The 15,326-nt window shown below is 45.3% G+C and overlaps 1 protein-coding gene across 7 annotated transcripts in view; it reads left to right on the forward strand.

Annotated features, from left to right (window-relative positions):
* Positions 1 to 15,326, forward strand: part of kank1a (KN motif and ankyrin repeat domains 1a) — a 441,925-nt gene that overhangs the window by 292,711 nt on the left and 133,888 nt on the right. The window lies entirely within an intron of this gene.

Raw genomic sequence — 15,326 nt, forward strand, 5'->3', positions numbered from 1 at the left:
TCCACAAACCCCCTCAGCACTCTAGCCGCCGCCGGCTTCCTACCCGTCCTAGACCTGGAGCAATCCAGTGCCTGATCCAGCACCGTGTTAAAGTCTCCCCCCATTATCAGGCCCCCCACTTCCAAGCCTGGGATCCGACCCAACATACGGCGCATAAAACCCACATCGTCCCAGTTCGGGGCGTACACATTGACCAGTACCACCCTCTCTCCCTGCAACTTACCTCTTACCATTATGTACCTGCCGCCATTATCTGCCACAATGCTCGACGCCTCAAACGACACCTTTGTTCCCACCAAGATCGCCACCCCTCGATATTTGGCATCCAGCCACGAGTGAAACACCTGACCTACCCACCCTTTCCTCAATCTTACCTGATCTGCCACCTTCAGGTGTGTCTCCTGAAGCATAGTCACATCCGCCTTGAGCCCCTTCAGGTGCACGAACACGCGGGCCCGCTTAACCGGCCCATTCAGCCCCGCCGACTAGCCATGACCCCTCCTCGGCCAGCCACGCGCCCGCACCCCACATCCGGCCCGTTCCCCACAGTGGCATACCCCCGTCTCGACCCCCCCCCCCCCCCCCTCCCCCGACATGCTCCAGCTCCTCCTTGACCATAGCTGCAGCAACTTGATTCCCCCCCCCCCCCCCCCACTCAGGCTAGGACCCATCCTACCTGATTTACTCCCCCATTGCACTTCCGCAAGTCAGCTGACCCCGGCCACTCCCACCTCTCCTTCGACTCCTCACATTGTGTGGCACACCCTCCTCTCCCGCCCCCATCCATAGGCTCTCCCCCTCCCCCCTCCGTTCTAAGTGCGGGAAACAACCCTCGCTTCCCCGCCCCGGCCCCGCCCCCTCCCGTCTTCAGCGCGGGAAAGAGCCCGCGCTTTCCCCCTACCAGGCCCCGCCACCTCTGATGCAGATCCTTTTACAGGCCCGGTTCCCTCACCCCCAGCTCGCGCCTCCCCCTCCCCCGCGGGGCCCCATCTCGCCTCCAAGAGCCCCCCCGACCAACCCAACCAAAACAGTGCCCAACCCGCCCCAGCCACCCTCACCAACCCAAAAGAGAAAACACACAAAGAAAAAGAACCCCGGAGCAATACAAAGGCCCCCCCCTTCTCGAAACAAAAATAAACATAGCATATCAACCGCAGTCCCCAATCGCCCGTCCCGACCCTCAGTCTGTGTCCAACTTCTCAGCCTGAACAAAGGCCCACGCCTCCTCCAGAGACTGGTGCCGGTCCTTGTAGGTAACCCACAGTCAGGCCGGCTGCAACATGCCAAACTTCACCCCCTTCCTGTTGTAGCCACCTAAAATGGCTGATTCCCTATTAATTTGGCATAAACCCGATTTAAAATGGCTAACCGAAAAGGCTGATGGGAAAAGCAGCCAACAGGACACAAACGGACAGCTGGAGACAGAATAGCGTGTTCGGCTCTGAAGAAGTCGGCCCAGATCGAGACGCAAGACTATTAGCAGCACATCAACCCAGACATCTGCAGTTTAATCGGCTATCCCCGGGAACAATTGCAATATATTAACAATTGAATGCCGGGCCAGACCTGTCGGCGCCTGCAGTGGCCGAAACAAAGACAGGTGAACGCCCCCCCCCCCCCGATCGAGGAATCGCCCGTTATTGGGCATATCGAACCCAGTGATTGGGAACAAGTCCAATCACTTGGGACTCGGGGTCAAGGCCAGCCCCGAGAGGCGGGAAGCCCCTGGGCCCTATAAAGTGAGGGGCCAAGTTCAGATCTCTCTCTCTCTCTCTCTCTCTCTCTCTCTCTCTCTCTCTCTCTCTCTCTCTCTCTCTTCTTCACCTGCTCGCAACCTTCGCAAGAACCTTCAGCAAAGAACCGTAAGTTTGACTCCAGCGATCGCTACCCGATAAAAACTCCTAGCCATCGACCCGTATCAACCTTTAGAATCCCGCGGGCCATATCCGATTCGATAAGCCATTTATTTCCCTGACCTGGTGGGCCCTTCCTAAAGTTAAGTATTGGCCAGTAGTGGTAGGTTTCGATATAGATAGTAGGATTATTGTGTAAGCATTAGTTGTTGTATATAATAAATTACCGTTGATTTCAATCTTACTAAGTGGTGTGCTGACTTATTAATCATAACTCGAGCTTGAACCACGTGGCGGTATCAGAAAGATACCTGGCGACTCGTGAGCAAAGGTGACATAATCAGAGCGAATAAACTAAGGCTAAAAAGAGCAACACTGTGCAGCACCGTCTTTGCTCGATGGTACCCGGCCCTCCTCTTCGCTACCTCCGCACTCCAATCCTGATATATCCGAACCTCCTGTTGCTAACTTTGCCTCAGTTTAATTGCTCTGTTTTATCACCTTTGCTCTTGAGTCGCCAGGTATCTTTCTGATACCGCCACGTGGTTCAAGTCCGAGTAATGATCAATAATCCAATACACCGCTTAGTAAGATTTAAATCAAAGCACATTTATTATACACAGTAATCACTACTCATGTACAAATTCTACATCTAAGCTACTTCTACAGCTAACAGGCCAATACTTAACTTGGAACTGGCCTACCAGGTCAGGGAAACGAATGGCCTTTCGTTCGGGTTCTGAGCCTGCAGGATTCGAAGTTGGTACGGATTGGTAGCTAGGAGCGTCTATCTCGTAGCGAGCGTTGAAGTAAGACTTACTGGACATCGGCGGCGGCTGAACCGGTCACTGTCAAGGGTTGGTTCGTGTTGCTGAGTGACCCGGTCAAGAAGAACGATTTGAACTTGGGCTTAATTCTTATAGTCCCCAGGGGCTTCCCACCTTTCGGGGCGGACCCTCTACCTGGTTCCAAGTGATTGGACTTTGTCCCAATAACTTGGTTTGATTTTCTCCAATGCTGGAGCGGTTTCCTGATCGATGGGCGGTCCTGAGGTGGTCGTTCACCTCTCTTTGTGTCGGCTTCTGCTGGCGCCGAAGAGTCTGGTTTTGCCTTGTGTCGAAATGTTGCTCATTGTTCCCGGGGATTGCTCATTAGTATGCAGATGGCTGGTGTTTTGTTATGCTGATGGTTGCCGGTATCGATCTTGCCTGGCCTTTCCAGAGGTAAATACACACTCAACCTGCAGCTGCTCGTTTGTGTCCTGTTGGCTGACTTTCCCATCAGCCTTTGCCATTTGCCAGTTTAATGCGGGAGTTAGCCATTTTAAATCGGGAGTTAGCCATTTTAACTGGCTACACTCCGCATTCTCCCACCTGCTGCTCCTCTCTTTCTTGGCCCACCTAAGCGCACACTCCCGATCGATGAACCAATGGAACATCACCAGCACTGCCCGTGGAGGCTCATTAGCCTTGGGCCTCCTCGCCAGCACTCTATGGGCCCCTTCCAGCTCCAGGGGCCCCTGGAAGGACCCCGCTCCCATCAGCGAGTTCAACATGGTGACCACATAGGCCCCCACACCCGGCCCCTCCAGCCCCTCCGGGAGGCCCAGAATCCGCAGATTTTTCCGCCTCGACCGATTCCCCATCTCCTAAAACCGCTCCTGCCATTTCTTGTGGAGGGCCTCGTGCGCCTCCACCTTTACCGCCAGGCCTATGATCTCGTCCTCATTGTCAGAGATCTTTTGTCGAGCTCGCGGATCGCCACTCCCTGGGCCGTCTGTGTCTCCAGCAGCTTATCAATAGACGCCTTCATCGGCTCTAGCAGGTCCGTTTTAATCTCTCTGAAGCAGCGCTGGATACCCTCCTGCTGCTCTTCCGCCCACTGCATCCACGCTGCCTGGTCTCCGCCCACCGCCATTTTGTCCTTCTTCCCTCGCACCTTCTTCGGGTCCACCACCACCTTTTTTGTCGCCCCGCTCCTAGTTGAAGCCATATACTGATGGGGAGCTGTTGTAGACTCCTTCCCACACCAGGAAACATCGAAAAAGTGCCGATGGGGGCCCTGAAAAGAGCCCAAAAGTCTGTTGTTGCGGGAGCCGCCGAATGTGAGACTTGGCTCCACTTAGCCGCAACCGGAGGTCCATCCTGCCATATTGTTAACGTGACAGGAGAATATCACATTAGTTATTTATAACACTGATTTCAGTGACTGCCTCTGCCCTCATCAATATTATTCATATTGCGTCATGTGGACACAGTGACAGTAAATTCCTATTTTGGGGGCAAGATTCAATACTTGTATCCCTGCTCAAAATCTTTCCGTTCTCTAGGAGGAAATTTTCTTCTGTCTTGGTGAATGGTTTTCAATTTAATTGGGTTCTTTTTTTTCAGTAATTTCACAGCATAGGAATATCAAATAACTCTCGAGCAACACAATGGAATGATTTGAACAACATGGGTCTTTACTGTCAGTAAGAAGTGTTGGAACCCTCGAGTGTCTGTGTACAAGTGACGAAACTGCAAAGTACTTAATTGGCTGCAAAATTATTCAGGACATTGTGAATGGTGATTATAAATGTAGGTTGTGCCTCTATTTTATTACACCTGCAGGCAGTAAGCAAAGTGACTATAACAGTGGTGAAATTGGAGGCCCAATATTGATCATCAGAGAATCTCAGAAATACGCACTACGGAAGAGGCTTTTCAGCCCATTGTGTCTGCATCGATACATGAAAAACACCTGACCTACTTACCTAATACCATTTGCCAGCACTTGATTATCTAGGGCTTATTTATTAATCAGAGCAATCAACTGCTCTTGGGAAAGTGACTGCAAAGACATTACGTATTTACAAACAATTTGACTCAGTTAATACAACCGTACCATTCTCACTTCCTGGGGCCAGCCCACAATGTACCATAAATATCATCTGTTCCTTTTACAATAATGACACTGATTTGTTGACCAAGTATCTACCAGCAGCATGGGAGAAGAATGTAGATTGACTTGTTGATTTGAATTTTTCAGAGAAGAATAACACAAAGTCAGTCCAACCTTAACTGAGAACTGAATTGTCACCCCCTCCCTCCCCAGGAACTGTCATGCAAATTGTGTAGGGCATTGTGAATTTACAGTCCATCTGAGGTGAACCTAGGATGGAGCAGAGATTTGTAAACCCTTTCTTTAATCATCTCCTACTTACAAATAGGGGTTTGTTGTGGGCTTTTTTATGAATAATGAAATGGGCAATGGGGAGTCAACACTCTGTTCTGCATCACTCCTCAGTTTTTATTTTCCTACTTTTATTTAGAGGTCCAAGCTTCTCGAGCCTCTGGTACCTCAACGTAGCATGTCATCAGAATTGTCGTCTTTAGGGCAGAATGAACATTTAGACTGCTGTTTATATGCTAATCACATTCAAAAGAGAATTTTCAGAAGTGTACAGAATAGGTTGAGTATTCGTAAATCCAAAAACCGAGGGGCTGTTTAGCACAGGGCTAAATCGCTGGCTTTGAAAGCAGACCATGGCAGGCCAGCAGCACGGTTCGATTCCCGTAACAGCCTCCCCGAACAGGCGCCGGAATGTGGCGACTAGGGGCTTTTCACAGTAACTTCATTTGAAGCCTACTTGTGACGATAAGCGATTTTCATTTCATCTTCATTTTTCATTAAAAAGCTGCACTTGGCGCAGAAAGCCCCTGGCCCAAGCCAGCACGGCCCGAGCCGACATGAACCGAGCCAACCATACCCAACCTTTACTGTGGGGGAATTTGTCTGCATTCCACATGACCCTTGCCGACCAATGAAAGTTAAAGCATGAGTGCTTGAACATTTTGGACTATGGGGGCAGTAAACGGAATAACATTTGTGATAAAAGTTCAAAAACTGCCTAATCTCTCCGTAAGCATTCATTTGATAATGAAAATAAAAAAGAAACTGTGCGGCACACAATACAAAGTGATTTATCTGAAGCAATTCATATATTTTATCCTGGACAAGCTTTCAGATAAGACCTCCCAGTTCCAATATGAGTACCTGGAACGCTTGAACTGGGCGTTGCCAGCTTTCTTTCATCCTTTGTTATTTTTGTTTGCTTATCTTCTCTGTAGCTTGGGCTATTGTAATACAAGTAGGCCTAGTCCTCCTACATGTGGTATCTGAAATGCGATCCACCCAGAGGATTTCTGATGACAGATCTGTATTTTCTTTGGTGCTAAACCAAAATTTTCATCTTTATTTTCAAATCCCACCATGGTCTTGTCTTTCCCAATCTTTTCAACCTTCTCTAACCCCACAACCCTCTGATGTCAGTGCTCCTCAAATTCTGGCTTCTTTTTGTGCATTTGCATTATGATTGCCCCACTTTTTAAGAAATAAATTTAGAGTACCTAATTTTTTTTTCTCCAATTAAGGGGCAATTTGGCCTGGCCATTCCACCTACAGTGCACATTTTTGGGTTCAGGTAGTGATACCCACACAGACACTGGGAGAATGTGCAAACTCCACATGGACAGTGACCCGGGGCCGGGATCGAACCCGGGTCCTGGACGCCGATGATTGCCCCACTGTTGGTGGCTGTGCCTTCAGTTGCCTAGGCCGCAACCTCTGGAATTCCCTCCTTTACCTCTCTATCTGGCCTAATGTCACCTTAAAGTTGCCCATTATCATGTTGATTTATAATGCTTTTATGAAACGTCTTGGGGCATTTCGTATGCAAGTTTCTGTAGTGATATTGGTTAATCAAGTTGCTTCATTTAAGCTGATCTAAATATGCAATACATGTCTTTAAGTTTTTTTCCCACCTGTTATTTGGCTTTCAAGTATCTATTAACTGTACCCAGTTTCAGGGAGTGCAGCTAGTTTCTGGCAGAGATAAAGCTTCTCCACCAGCCTACCCCTATCAATGATGTGTATTTAACCCTACATGCCTTTCAAAGAGTTGGAATATGATCAAAGTCAAGTTATCTGTGTATTCATGCTGCCATACTGTTTCGCTATTGTTCGACTAAAATCTGATATGGTGACTGCTGAAAAATCAAAAGCTGAATTACTTTTGGCATATTGCAAAAATAAGATTTAATTTCCTGATCTCCACTTTGACAGCAGTAAAACTGGTCAGCAGAACCTGGTAACAAAGGTCATGCATTGGACTTAATTTACACCACTTTTGCCACACTACGGGCTGACCGTCCGAAGTTGTTGGTTCGAGGTGCATTGACTGTGCCTGGCTATAGTGGCTGAGCTGCAAGCTGGAAAGTAGCATGTAACTTGAGATATTTGCGTTTGTTACAATAGTTATCCAATATTGTACATTTTGGCGTTTGTCATGCTTTTAGTAAGAAAGACCCTGCCTCAACTTTGTGAGTTGTTATTCTTTAATAACTTAACATGTGGTGAAATTACTTTCTTTAAACTGCCTGGAAACAGTGTTTCCTTGAGACCGCAACTGAGATTAGTATCAGAATATTTCCACAAAGATAGCCCACACTCTTTGATTACAAGGAACCGGTAATGCTTTGCCTTCTAATTGCAGTGCAGTTTTAGCAGTTTCTGTGTATGAGGCGCTGGAAAAATGGGAATAGTGCCTGGAATTTCCAGTCCTTCACGTTGGCAGGATCTTCCAGTCCCGTCGATGTGTGAACAGAGACTTCAATCATTTGTGGTGGTGGTGGGGTGGGTGTTCGAGTGGGGATGGGAAAATTCCGACCATATTTTCAAAATGCAGTCACTCCATTTTGTCTTTTGAAATTTGGTTTAATTGAACACTCTGCATGGAGGCCTTTTAGGCTGGGATCAATCATTAACCGGTTCATTTATTTAAACCTAATGTCAAAGTTACAAAGGCAAGATCAAAATACATAGTAAAGTCAAAGCACATACGGATCTGTAGATATGATTACAAGGTTTCTAAAAATGGATTTTACATGATTAAAAACAAAACATTCCTTTGGTCTTCGAAAAACGCTTTGAGGCAGTATTGGGTTCAGATCATCCCTAGTTCACCTACTGGTATTTCTTTTAGAAGGTGGCTTATTTTTGCTTCTATCATTTATAACTTTTAATAAAAATGAATTAGTAGTTTTAGGCGGAGATGTACAATGTCATAATATCCACTCATGTATATAATGAGATGCAGACAGGCAGTGATTGACACACAGGATGACCAGTAAGCACACAAAACAGTGCAGCCAATCACCAGACAGGACACTACCACTATAAAGCCAGAGGGCACTAGGTTTCCCGCTCTCTCGGGACCCAGCCACTGAGACAGCCAGAGTCCACGAGCTAGCAAGTGCAAACACCATGCGGTAGCTAGTAAGTCTGGTCAGGCTACTACAAGGTCTCCAGTCAGTTCAGTATAGTGTCGACCCACAGCTGAATATGTATATCAGTTCTATTGTTGAATAAAAGAGTGTTAAGTAATGGGTTAAGAGACATTGCAATTTGTTGTCTCATTTATGTTAAGTATCCATTAATTGACACTGATATGTAAAGGGGCTTCAGGTGGCCTCTGGCAGGTGATGTATAGTTAGAGTTTTGTGCAAAGGCTGTTGGAATGAAATAAATGTGATTGTGAAAAAGGAACAGAACTTTAGACTCGTCATATCACAGCAACTAAAACGTCTAACAAACAGTGTTGGATCTTCTCCAGTGTTAGACGTCTGTTTCTAGCTTCCCTGCATCGAGTGCAGTCCACATCGAACCTACCTGCCTAACACATCATACAATTCATCGCAAGTGTGGTATTTTCTGCCATTTGGATCAAAGACTGGTGGCCAACCTGCCTCTGATGCATAACCCAGTGGTATTAAGCCTGAGGAGACTTTCACTTCAGTGGTATGAGAATGCTGATAAAATATGTCTTTAGCAGCAAGTACGAGTAAAAAATATTAGTGCTCGAAGCCACAGTGGAGTTGGTTGGAGTGTTGGAGTGTATTCTCAAATACAGTGTCAGCCAGTTTTGTGTACCGGTATCTATTTTCTGTTGATTTTTAAAAAGGCTTGACTATTCAATCAAGGCAACATTGAGTGGGAGTTCAAGAGGCAACATACTGAACAAACTGTCCAGCACAGACTCAAACCAATCATGTCCTGGAGGAGGTTTTACTGCTAATGAGTGTTAATGTCAGACTAGTCCTGTGTCCTGTGCTTTTGGAGCTACCATAAGGAAAAATCTCAAATCTGTTAGCTCCCAAAAATTATACTCCAATAAGTTGGTATCGATCACTGCAAGTGGCATAGTGATCACATACCGTCTGTGTTACTACTGATAGAAGTTAGTTTAAAATCAAGCTGTTTCTTCACCACCCCCTCTATTAACTCAAGTGTATTTTTTTTCTAAATGCAAATTTTAGATGCTTCCAAGATTGTAATCTGAACTATCAGTGATTGTAAAACACCTTAACTTTCTTTGTATGCATAATTGTTTCATTTTTATTTTTCATACCAAGCTGCCCTTCAATTTATCCAGTAAACTCCCTTCAATCTCATTGTGTGTAACATGTTTCAAAATATCTATCTCTAAGGACTTTGGTGGCATGAAGAGGGGAAGACATGCATGAGGTGCTCCTGCTGGAAACCTGGGACAGAATTCTCTATGTCCCCACGCCCACGAAAAAACGGGCGTGAATCACACTGGACTTTCCTGGAGAAAGTCCAGAGTGATTCTCCATTTTGAAGGGGGCTAGCAGGGCCCTTGAGTAGACCACGCAGCTTCAGCTGCCGATACGGGGCCCTGAACATCCGGCCACGGGTCTGCGCATATGCGCGGCGGCCCCGCGCAACATGGCGGACCCACACAGCAAGCCGGCCCCAACAATATAGGCCCCCCCCCCCCGATCGCAGGCCTGGCCGTCCTGGAGGCCCCCCACCCCAGATGACGGATCCCTCCGCCCCCCCCACCAGGGCAGCCGCGGACTGGGTCTGCCAGCCGCCACTCCGAATTCCTGCTGGGTGGAACCATGAGTGAACCACGTCGGCGGGAACTTGGCCAGCTGCCGGCTGAGAATCGCCGCGGGGGCCTCTTTCAATGGCCCCCGACCGGCACAGCGTCGACCACGCGTGCGCTCGACTGGCAGCGATACTCAGGTTCGCGGGAAGGACCCACTCGCGGGTCTGACACCTATTCTCCGCCCCTGCACCCTGCGCAATTTCGGCGTGGAGGCTCGAAGAATCCCGCCCATCACCTTTCTACCCTTTTCCGTGGCCCCACCGGTCTGTAACTTATTGGAAAATACCTGGAAATTAACTGGGTCGAGTTCTCTTATCTCTGCCCAGGAGAAGCAAAGCTGGAAAAGAATTGGTCCAAATTTCAATGGCAGATTCTGAATCCTCCCACAGATCAACTAGTGGAAGTAAAATGGTGACGGCAGCTTCTTCTCCAGCCACTCCACTAATGGCCGAAGCACTCAGCAATGATTTGGCGGTTAACTTAAAAGATCAACCGATGAGGTCTTGTTCCCCCATTGGTTCGGTTCTTGAGATCCAACTCCCTCCCCCTCCCAGAACTCGACCATGCCCATCACCCAAGCCTCGCACTGGAGATCCTCCCCGTGCAGTAATCACAACGTTTCACAGCTTTAAGGGGAAGAAGTTGGTGCTTCGATGGGCAAGAGGGCACTGGGATTTTACATGGGAAAACTCATCAGATTATACCAGGGCATGAGTGCAACCTGGTCAAAGAAAGGACCACATTGAACAAAGTGAAATCTCTCATGTTAATCATGTGTACTCTCGCATTTGATTTTTTTTAAATTCTAGGAAGGGCTCTTCTCAAATCAGCAGGAGTGGCTGAGTACTCTGCAATTGTAATCTCTGGCAGCACCCATGCTTTGTTGACCTGTTGCTGGAGGTTGAATACTATTATGCTGACCGATTATATAAAAAAAACATTTGCGAGTATCTGACCACCAATAAGGCTGTACGAACATCTGCTACTTTGGTCGAGTGGTACTTTCTATGAATATGAGGAGAAGGCCAGTCATCATGCTTGGGTGAGAGTGTTCTTTCTGGGAGACGGTGCATACTCAATGGGCTGGAAAGCCTCCTTCTGCACTGTAGGGATTCTATGATTTCGTAAATCCTTGCTGACTTTCCTTAATTAACTCAGTTGCCCAAGTGACTATTAATTTTGTCCGGAGCTATTGTTTCTAGAAGCTTATCTACCATCCAGGTTAAACTGACTGCCTGTAATCCCTGGGTTTTACACCCTTTTTTGAACATTTGCAATTATCCAGGCCTCTGGTGTTAGACGTTTTAGTTGCTCTGATATGAAGAGTCTAAAGTTCTGTTCCTTTTTCACAAACACACATTTATTTCATTCCGACAGCCTTTGCACAAAACTCTAACTATACATCACCTGACAGAGGTCACCTGAAGCCCCTTTACATATCAGTGTCAATTAATGGATACTTAACATAAATGAGACAACGAATTGCAATGTCTCTTAACCCATTACTTAACATCTGGTATCATGCCCGGGTCTAAGGAAGACTGGAAAATGATGGCCAGTACCACCACAATTTCCAATCTCACTTTGTTCAGTGTCCTTGGATGCATCCCATCCGGTCTTGGTGCCTTATCAACTTTTAGGTACAGTGAACCTGTCCAATACCAGCTCCTTAACAATTTTAAACCCTTCCAACTATCTATGCTACCTCCTCTTTCGCCATGAGCATCATGTGTAGCATCTCGTTCCTTGGTTTTCACTTAGCCATCTCCTCCATTCGTAAATTTCTTTTTTGATCCCTAATCAGCTGCAGTCCTCCTCTTGTACCATCTTTTTACTATTTAAATACTTCAGGAAGACTTTTGAACGTCCTTTTATGTTCGGTGCTAGTCTCTTTTCATACTTGCGTGCTTTCATTTATATTTCACTTCCCCTCTAAACCTTCCATATTCAGCCTAGTTCTCTGTTGCACTGCGGGGGAAATGGTGGTAGCATATTGGTATTGTCACTAGACTAGTAAGCCGGAGATCTTCTCGAGTAATGCTGTGGGGTCACAAGTTCAAATCCCGCCACTGCAGATGCTGAAATTTAAATTTAATCAAAATCTGGAATTGGAAAATAAAAGGCCAATGATGATTGTGAAAGCATTGCCCATTGTCGTAAAAAAAACTATCTGGTTCACTAATCCCCTTTAGGAAAGAAAATCTGCCATCCTTACCTGGTCTGGCCTACATGTGACTTCAGATCCACAGTAACGTGGTTGACTCATAACTGCCCCCTCAAGGGCAATTAGGGATGGGCAATAAATGCTGGCTCAGCCTGCGACACCCACGTCCCATGAATACATTTTTAAAAACCTGATACTGTCACTTTACTTTTCTTCTTGACCTTCACCCTCTATCTCTTTTGTCCTCTGGGAGCCATAGATTTATTTGCCCTGCCTTCCACTTTGTGGGAACATATACCTATTTATGTGCCCAAACTATCTCTTCTCTCAAAGCCGTTTTGCTTGCCACACTTCTGATCTGGGTTACATCTTCGCCTTTCACACTACTAATTATCCCAGTAGATATTTGGATAGGTAAGGTCTCCCTTTGTAACTACTCTATAATTCATGCACCTCTGTAATTTCCTTACAGATTTACATCCTTCCCAATAATTGGTGGCCTGTAGATTACAGTGATTTAATTGTTAGTTGTTAATCACCTGTAAAGATCTCACTTGGACTCGGAATCATCTGATCCTGAGGTCATCATCTCAATTTAACTAGCACAGAAATTGTTTTCTTTAAGGTGTATCTTTGTGTCTCTGTTCTCTGCTTGAAGGTAGGTCTGGTCCACAGCCCCACAATCTTCACAGGTCAGATAAGTAGGCAGGGCCCGATTCCACCCCCAGAATGGGGATTGAACCCACTGTTGGCACCAATCTGGCCTAACAAGCTCCCCAAGGCTTCTGAGTTGCTGTGGCATGCATGTTGTGGATTGCAGCAATTAATCATGATGGTAGAGGCTCCCAATATCTTTCCATCACACTGCTGAGCAGAAATATCTCCAACTCTTATTGCTTGCCATTGGCATATGTTGAAGGAGTTATAAATTGATTTGTGTCCTGTTTGTATGAATGCACCTTCTTTGGACCATCAAGTCCTGGAGTGTGGCTTTGACCTTCTGGCTTAGCAGCAGAGACCATACCCACAAGATCTTCCCTGTGTCAATTTATGTACACTCTTATAAATAATTAATTTGCTTCATTGAAAGCAGCAGTTGCACAGAAATGTTCATTCTGGTATTTTCATTTCTTGTTGACCATTGTTTGAAATATTATCCTGAGGTTTGAGTATTTTCAACAGTTCAGAGATGAGACTGAAAGCAATCCAGGAAGCCTGACAGAAAAAAAAAAATGTTTTTGATGACTAAATTAGTAGCCTGAACAACCGATCTAGAAAATGCAGATATTATCTTCTCATGTATCTAACTGTTGAAAGCAAAATAATATTTCTGATGGTAATTGTAGAAGTGCAATTAATATACAATACAGATCGTGAATGTTCACACCAGATTTTGGCTTTTGTAAAATACCTTTTATTTACAGATATTTATGGGAATTCATACTGGTATTCTTTAAAATAGCAGTTAGTAGAACTTCATTTTAATTTGTCGCAATAACTGCAGTCAATTGGTTATACTGATGGGGTTGTTTGAAATCCATTTTCTTTTCTCTACCTGCTCTGAGCATGTTGGTTTTCCTTTGTAAATATTTTTTTAAAAACTCAACAGCATAACTGTGACTAGTTCTTAAAAACAAATTGTACGTTCACGGTGATCAGAAGTGATCAGTGGCTGAATGTCCACCTAGCTAGGAGACCGAAAACCCCCAAGCAGGGGCAGTCAAAAAGTCAAATCTTTTGATATCTTTGGCAGATCTACCCAAGTCAAGTTCATGACTGGTACTAGCCAGCCCACTCTCCATTTTGTGTGGTTTTCATAAGTACTCTGCTCGTCTGGGTTCCTGGTATTGGGAATCCTTGGCACATTCCCATGATGGTTAGAGGTGAGTGGAAGTTCTACCCTCAATAGATGTCAGCCCAATTTGTGGTGCCTCTCATGTGCTCCTGCAGGAATATAGCTTTTCAACTTTGATTTTGGGCTATGGTGTTAAAGTACAAAGTTCATACCAGGATCAATCTGGAGCCTATGGAAATTTCCAACGACAATATTTTGGATGCTTGGAGAGACTTTTTTAAAATTTGTGATTCATTGAAATATGGTCGTGGTCGAAGTTTTGAGACCAATTGTTTTAGGCTAAAAGTCATGAGTTGACTTACACAGGCAATGTTTTGAAGAATTAACATGTACCTGATTTGGACCCCAAAAAAGACCATCGCAATGTTAAGTATTATGAGTAACCCCAAAGAATTCATATATATTTTTTTAAAAGTTACAATGTTAAATACATTTCATCTAGTGTAATGTAAAGATATACAATAATGAATTAACAACAATACTTCACATACAATCCTTCAAAATCGCGTTCATCACCATCTGAATCACTGAACAATTTGTCCCAATAACTTAACAGTAGAACACCAACAGATGGATCTTCCTAGTTTTTGTCATCATTGGTGACAGTACCGGGTGTCATGACATGCCGAATGCAGATAATGATATACAGACAGGCAGCTAATTAACACCGAGAACAGGACATGACCAATGAGCAGGCAGGACACTCGGGGGCGGTATCTCACTATAAAAGGCACGAGGCACTCGCACTCCGCCTCTTTCGACTGATGAACATCTACAGAGTGAGTCAGGGTGTATGTACAGTATCACACCTCCAGCACGTGGCTAAGAGCTAGTCTGGTTCAGTCAGACAGAGTAACCATCATACATTTTCGGGAGTTGGTTACCGTTGACTGTTGAGGGAGAGGATGGGGGGTTTCTTGGGTTTGGGTGGCATTTTTTTTATACTGTCGGGGTGGTTCTATTTTTTCTTTTGTATGGTGAAAATTTGTCGAATAAAAAGATTTTTTTTTTAAAAAGATAATCAAATAGATTTCAGTACTTCCTGAAGATTTGAACAATTATTTGCTTTCGAAAAGGTGAAAAACCTGGCAGCTTATCCTGAATTTGACCATTTAAGAACTTTCATGTTTTTCAATGGATAAAAATGTTGTTGAAATAACTTTTGCACTCTGGAGCATTATCTAATTAGACATGAAAGTAAACCATCCTGAGGCAACTTCGGAAAAACTGAGTTTTTAAAAATTGCTATTTTGTTTTTTCCCCCTCAATTTTATTTTCCTCATGCATGTTTCCTTGGACCCTGGCATTGGCAGTTTCTGATGTTTCCCCCAAATGGCCATTCCTGTGATCGTGGACAGACTATACCTTGGCCTGGGATGGGGTGCAGACATCAAGGATGAGTCTGTTCCAATCAGCAAATGTTATCAGTATGATCAATCATCTCGCTGGCTGAAATCAGCCGATAGCACGCAGACCAGTGTTGTGGGCCACAGTTTAAAAATG

The sequence above is a fragment of the Scyliorhinus torazame genome, chromosome 9, assembly GCF_047496885.1.
Source record: "Scyliorhinus torazame isolate Kashiwa2021f chromosome 9, sScyTor2.1, whole genome shotgun sequence".
In the NCBI taxonomy this organism is placed as follows: Eukaryota; Metazoa; Chordata; class Chondrichthyes; order Carcharhiniformes; family Scyliorhinidae; genus Scyliorhinus; species Scyliorhinus torazame.